This window comes from Hippopotamus amphibius, chromosome 10 (genome assembly GCF_030028045.1).
Source record: "Hippopotamus amphibius kiboko isolate mHipAmp2 chromosome 10, mHipAmp2.hap2, whole genome shotgun sequence".
NCBI lineage: Eukaryota > Metazoa > Chordata > Mammalia > Artiodactyla > Hippopotamidae > Hippopotamus > Hippopotamus amphibius.
The window spans coordinates 14,187,926-14,195,001 of record NC_080195.1 but is presented as its reverse complement, the minus strand read 5'-3'; positions in this window follow the sequence as shown (position 1 = coordinate 14,195,001).

Sequence of the window (7,076 nt, the reverse complement as noted above, 5' to 3'; positions counted from 1 at the left end):
GAGCCGCTGCCTCACTGTAATACTAATAAGTAGAAAGTCCTTAGCTAAGAATGTGTTTTTCTCCTGAAAACCCTCAAATATGTAATCAGCAGTGCCTGATTTTCCAGTGTACAAATTACTTTGTAAACTGTTTGGAAGATTAACTCTTTCAAGACCACTAGGTTATTATTTATCCAATGATGGTTGCATAGTACAAAATGAATCACTGGCAATATGCTGTGCTGTTCAAGGAAGAAATTCTTCGTGAAATCTAAGTTGTGTTAATCAGCTATAAGCCTCTGTTAAGATAAACCTCTTTAATCTGTCGGAATCCCTTACCAATGTAATAATTTTTGCCAGTCTTCCCTCCGTCTGTCAAGGTACTAGCGGTGATGTGAGGGTAGGCAATGAGAAGTGACATTTTAGGTGGCACATTTGCAAATGTGATGAGTATTTGTACTTGTCTGTAGCTTGGATTTCACTGCCTAGGCTGGATGCTTTGTGAAGCTGATAACAGTACCTATGCTATAAAGGGAGGAAGTGCCTTTTTTCAAAAGCACTCAGTGAGATCTGAGAGTCTGGATAGGCAAAGTTTACACAAGACTATATGATTTAGGATAAGAATAGTAAAACATCTATCGTCTTTTTTAAGGTCAATTGCTAGAATCATATGTAATTTCTAGCCTTACATAATTTATGTTTCTACGCTAAGAGCCAGTTGGGGTGGACAGACTCCAGAGTCTGACCATTCTGATTTACATAAATCATTTGAATATTACCTCTGGAGGGCTTGCCTCAATTGTATTCCCTTATGAAAAGTTTAAATCACGTAGGAACCTTTTTTGCCCTCAGTGAATTTCACTTTTAAACATATGTTATTGTATTTCTTATACCTGTTGGGACAAATTAGCTTGGGACTTTTATTGCCTACGCTTCGCTCTGTAAGCTTCATAATCACACAAAATAGGATTATTTTTGTTTAAAACTATAGAGTTAATAGTATTATGCATTGGAGGAGGAATAATTTCAGTTTTCTACTTTATTTCAAGTTTCATTATCATATATTTGTGTGTGGAAATTATTTACATGCATAAACAACATTTTTTTCCTGACAAAGCAGCAGAAGTACTTAATTTTAAGAATTCTGAGAAGTCATGCAACAGGATAGCCAATCTTGGATATTAAATCTATAATGGCTCATTGAGTAAACACACTCAGCTTGCATGTTACATGATGAATAATAATTTTGACCATGTTTTGGACTGCCTCTCATGCACCATCAAATATTTCACTGTTAATAAGCAAACACGTGTGGGCCACAAGAGATGCATTTCAAGTCAGTTTAAATGACTAAATTGTTGTATTTGAGAATTACCTGAGCATAATCTTCTTTAAGCAGCTTTTTCTTTTTTAAAAACAATTTTCACAATGTCTTTTTCTTTTACTTTACTTTTCTGCTTGAAAATAAATCTCCATTAAAAAATTATTTTGTACAATACAAAAAGTGCTAGATTCTCTGCAATGATTAACACCAATTTTGTTGTTTTGGTCACAATTTTTGTCAATCTCCCAAAACAGCGAGTTGGTGAAAATTTAAAGAAAAAGTTATTTTAGTTGTGTCTAATATTTATGTTGCTTGTAAGTGAGTACTTATTTTAGCAAAGGTCTTTTGGAACACCAAAGATTGAATGTAAACTAAAACTGTAAACTATAGGAAAAAGTCAAAATATTTAGTCAGTCTTAGTGTACATACAATGTAACAATAACAAATGGGGTAAAATTTTAGTAACTAAATGGGTACCAGGAGATTGTCTGGTCATTGTAAGGTCTAGATAGGTGTAATCTAAATTTTGTACCAAGTTCCTGAAATGTTGGGACATTTCCTCATTGGGTTTGGCTTACCCTTGTCTACCAGCAAAATAATGAAGTTGTGTGCAATCACCTTGTTTTAAAGTGGCAAAGGGAAATATAAATTCAACTATGAGACATCAATCATAAAGGAATATATAATTATGTTAGACTCATAAGCCTTCATCATATTTTATAGTATTTACCGTCTTCAGAAAGAAACACTTTAAATTAATCGAAGTAATTATTTAGGAATGTTTTTATCGTTGAGCTTAACATGAAAGAGTTTGTGTATGGGTATCTATGTATGTATGTACGTGCCTATTGTGTGCTTTAACCAGTTGGCTGCTTTTTGTTTCATTTTTAATGTTGTTGATTTTAGGGAATAGAATGTTCTCCACAGCTTTGAAGAGTGAAAAGATTACTTAGATATTGTGCTCTGTCGTTAGTAATAATGAAATAATGCTTTGTCCATAGGAAACAGTACCTTTACTACGAAGACACATTTCTGTTCTGATTACAGGAGATCTATGAATAACATGCCCATTTCAAAACCAATTGATTTTTGTTGCTTTTAGACATTAGGTACTGATTCTGTCTTTTCTTGGGTCATCTTGTGCTCTGATTGCTGATAGAACTATTACTTTGAAGTGAGTGATGCAAGCATATCTGGCTTATTAATATAGAGTGGAGAAAATAGTTTTGTTTGTTTGAAATAGAAAAATGAATTGTACCTTCTGTTTCCATGACGAGTGTTTAGCAAATCTCTAAGAACTCTTGAGTACTGGTGCCTAGAAAGCTCTTCATTGACTCTGACCATCAACCTAGATAATGTTTAGACAATTCAAAATAGAAAATATCAACCTGAGTTCTGATATTGTTTTATATTTGTAGCTATTTTCTTGTAGTTTGGGTACAAACTTAAATAAAAACCTATAAAGCCTGCTCTTTCAAAAGACAGCTTATTTTTGTATTTTTGAAAAGATAGCCCATCATGTAATATACTCGTTTGTATTTTCACTTCTGTTTACATGTCTGTACCTTGTTACTGCTGAGTATAGAATTCATGGAATCTTTGCTTGTATTTATTTGTTCCAATAAAAGTTATATATGTGTGTACATATGTATATCTACATATGTAAAGATGACTGATTTCTTGTCATTATTTTCAAGGTAGTTAGTATGTTTTTCCTGTTATTTGTTGGAAATTAAAAGTTGGTTAACGATGGAAGGTTGTTTGATAATTACTTAAGATAATACGCCTGTTTGTGAACAATAAGCCTGTCTTTCTGTTTTGGGCATTTTTCTTACAGAATATAAATTACACAGTTATTCTTATGTGTTCATATATCATATATTTATCTTTCTTGTCCATCATGGAAGGAAACTTAATTTAACTGAATATGATTTGCTCCAGCTTGATATGTGCAACCAACAAACTGTAGTCTGTTCCAAATATAAATCTGATGCAGTATTAAACAAATGTGTTTCTGTAAAAAAAATTTTTTTTAACCAAAAGCATTTTTTCTTGGTCAGTATACGTGCATGGGATGGATTTCTTTATTTCTTCTTGCAACCTCTGCAGGGGGAAAACAGCTTATATTCTTGAGCTTTGCACGATCATCTCATAGAATCGTGGAAAGGAACTTCAAGGCCATATTCAAATCAATCCTCTCACTTTACATACGATGAAAATGAGATTCTCTTGTCAATGACTTGCAAAGAGTGAGAGAACTGGGACTGAACAGTGAGATCCTGAATTCACTAAACATTTAGGAAACACTGGGCCCTGTTATTTTGGGATACAATGATGAAAGCAGTGTTCGCTCTCCAAAGGGCACACCATGTCTTAGGGAAGGTATACTGACACAGAGGAAAAATGTAGTGCAGCTGCTAACATCATAACAAAAGACAAGTCAATGAAAAGACACCACTGAAGTAGGCTTCCCTTCCAAAATCTCAAAACTGAATCAGATTTAACTAGAAATTATCAGGGAAATACAGGGACAGGTGCACATAGTAATACCACAAAAGGCAATCAGCAAAATCGCAACTCTACCAAATCTATAGGATAAAAAAAAAAAAAATTGAAAAAAAGATGGAGGGGGAACTAAAGATTAAAAGAGAATGAAGAGAGACTTCTTAGGTGGCACAGTGCTTAAGAATCCACCTGCTGATGCAGGGAACACAGTTTCGATCCCTGGTCAGGGAAGATCCCGCATGCTGCGGAGCAACTAAGCCCGTGCGCCACAACTACTGAGCCTGCACTCTAGAGCCCATGAGCCACAACTACTGAAGCCCGAGTGCCTAGAGCCCCTGCTCTGCAACAAGAGAAGCCACGGCAATGAGCAGCCCTCGCACTGAAATGAAGGGTAGCCCCCGCTCACCACAACTAGAGAAAGCCTGTGAGCAGCAGCGAAGACCCAACACAGCCAATAAATAAAGAAATTAAAAAAAGAGAGAGAGAATGAAAAGACATATCAACCACTTGTAATAAATGGATTTGCTTGAGACAAACATTGAAAAATTATGTAATATAAAGTTAAAATACAGACACTACTAAATAATGACATAATGTATTAGTCTTTTTAAGAGTGTAATAATGGAGTTTTAAGTTAAAACAAAAATCACTGTCTTTTAGAGATACATGACGAATAATTTACACACAAAATAATATGCTGTGTGGGATTTGCTTTAGAATAATTTGAGTAGAGAGGTGAGCAGGTGGGTTTATAGAAGAAACAAAATGTACATTGAGTTGTTTATTTCAGAAAGGGGGTATACTACATCTATTCCTCACTTCATGACTTGTTAATTGTGTCTGAGAACCCTGCTGCTACTTGGGAAGTAGTTAAATGAAAAGAAATATTTCCAGCAATTTTAATGGGAAAAGTAATGGATTCCACCCAACCCAAAATATCAAGATTGTTCAAGGATTCGTGTTAATAAAGACTATGAAGCAAATCTAGATCCAAATATGTGTCCATTTATTTATCAATCTTGGAAATGTTTCAGATTTATTAGTATGTTAATGATTGTTTAATTTGTGACTAGTGGCTGTACTTTGCTTCTCGTCTCATGTGATGAAATCATTACAATTCAGATTGTCAGTTTGTGAAAAGCGTTTTTTTCTCAAAGGATCAGCATAATTTTTAAAAAATAGAAGTTCCATTTTTTTCAATTTTTTTTTGAGTTTTTAGAATTCCCTTGTTAGATTTATATACATGCTTATCAGTTCCCATAGCTAATCTTAATAGAAAGTGCTTTCAATTTAACAGACTTTGCACTCTTTTTACCCTCTCCAGAAGTATGTAAAGATATAACAGTCGGTTTTATTAGAAAATGCTTCACATTCATACAACAGTTTAGTCTCATTATTATTATGTGCGAGCTGGGGACCTTTAAGGTGTCTCTTCTCTGCAGGACAAAAGCCATATTCCCAGGGGCTGAGCCCTGATTAGGGCTCTTAGTTTGGGTACAAAAAGCCACCTTCAAACATAAAACTGGCAGCAACTTCAACCAGGAGTCAAAAGTAAATACAGACATACATGTGACTAAAACCCCTGCATGGAAAACCAAATGAACTTGTGAGAACTTATAATTGTTCATTCTAAGCAATTTTTATAGGTCTTATACAATTCTTCAGATATAATACATACAGACTGCTGCTTTCTTCTGGAAGTTTCTTTCTTGTTCATTAACTGTGACAGCCGCATCTAACATTGGCGTTAGAGGTATAGCTTTCTTGGGGTTTCGGAGTTTGGGTAGCTGCTGTGCATTTGAAGGGGATGGAAGGGAACGCACCGGTGGATGCAATATATCAGGCGTTTGAGAAATATGGGGAAAAGGAACTGTAAGGTATACAGAATGGGATTACAGTTGCTGAAGCAATCAGCAATTTGTGGAAAGACAATGCAAGGCTGAACACCGGTTAAAAGATAACTGTTAAGAAACAGAGAGGTCCCCCTTGGCAGAATATCAAGACTCTCACCTCTTTCAGCTGAAAGGCAGAAAAATGTTTAGAATCAGGTTCAGGAATTAATAATAAGAGTCATAGAGCTTCAGAAGAGGGAGGATTCTTAGCCTCAATACCTCTGCTTTGCCAAGATCAGAACTCTGATTCAGAAGGAGTGGGACCCTAAAAATAGGATGGGGACTTCTAGGTCAGGGCACTTAAAGTTCTTGAATCCCCAATGTATCAGTTCATTGTTGCTCTGTGACAAACTACCCGCAAACTCACAGGCTTAAAGAAACAACACTGATTAACTCACAGTTTCTGCAGGTCAGTGATTCTGGTCTTGGGCTGGTCTGACCAAAGCTGGGTCTTTGGGTTAGAGTCTCCCAAATGGCTGCAACTGGGTGTAAGCAGAGGACGCAGTCGTCTCAAGGAGTGACTGCTGAACTCAATCACGTGGTTGTTGACAGGGTTCACTTTGGGCTGTTTGGACTGAGGAACTTAGCTGTTCATGATCTCTATCTGGAAGCTGTCTTCTCTTCCTTGTCACGTGTGCCTCTTTCACAGAGCAGGTCCCAAGAGACAGAGCAAGAGAATAAAACCAGAGAGCAAGGGGGTGCACCCGAAGAAAGTCAACTTCTTTCGTAATCTTATCTCCAAGCTGACATCCCATCACTTGTGCTATATTGTTTTTTTCTGTTTGTTTTTTTAGATAATTAATTAATTAATTAATTTAGCTACATTGGGTCTTCATTGCTGCGCACGGGCTTTCTCTAGTTGCGGAGAACAGGGGCTACTCTTCATTGTGGTGCGCAGGCTTCTCTTGTTGCAGAGCATGGGCTCTAGGCACGCAGGCTTCAGTAGTTGTGGCACACAGGCTCAGTAGTTTCGGTGCACAGGCTTAGTTGCTCTGCGGCATGTGGGATCTTCCTGGACTAGGGCTTGAATCTGTGTCCCTTGCATTGGCAGGCAGATTCTTAACCACTGCGCCACCAGGGAAGTCCCTGTGCTGTATTGTTTTTATTAGAAGCAATTCACTGGGTTCGGCCAACGCTCAAGGTAGGTGATTTCGCAGGGGCATGAATACCAGGGGGTGGGGCTTATTGGAAGCCATTTAGAAGCTGCCTGTCACATCCAGATACCCCCAAACCCTCTGGGCATGAAGAAATGGTGCCCTCTTCATGTTAAAGTCTCTTGTTTCCCATCCCCCCACCCCCCTGCCTAAAGGTGATGCGGAGGTCTCAGCCTTGCAAGACAACTTAGGATTTGCCCACATCTTCCCTCCCATCCACTT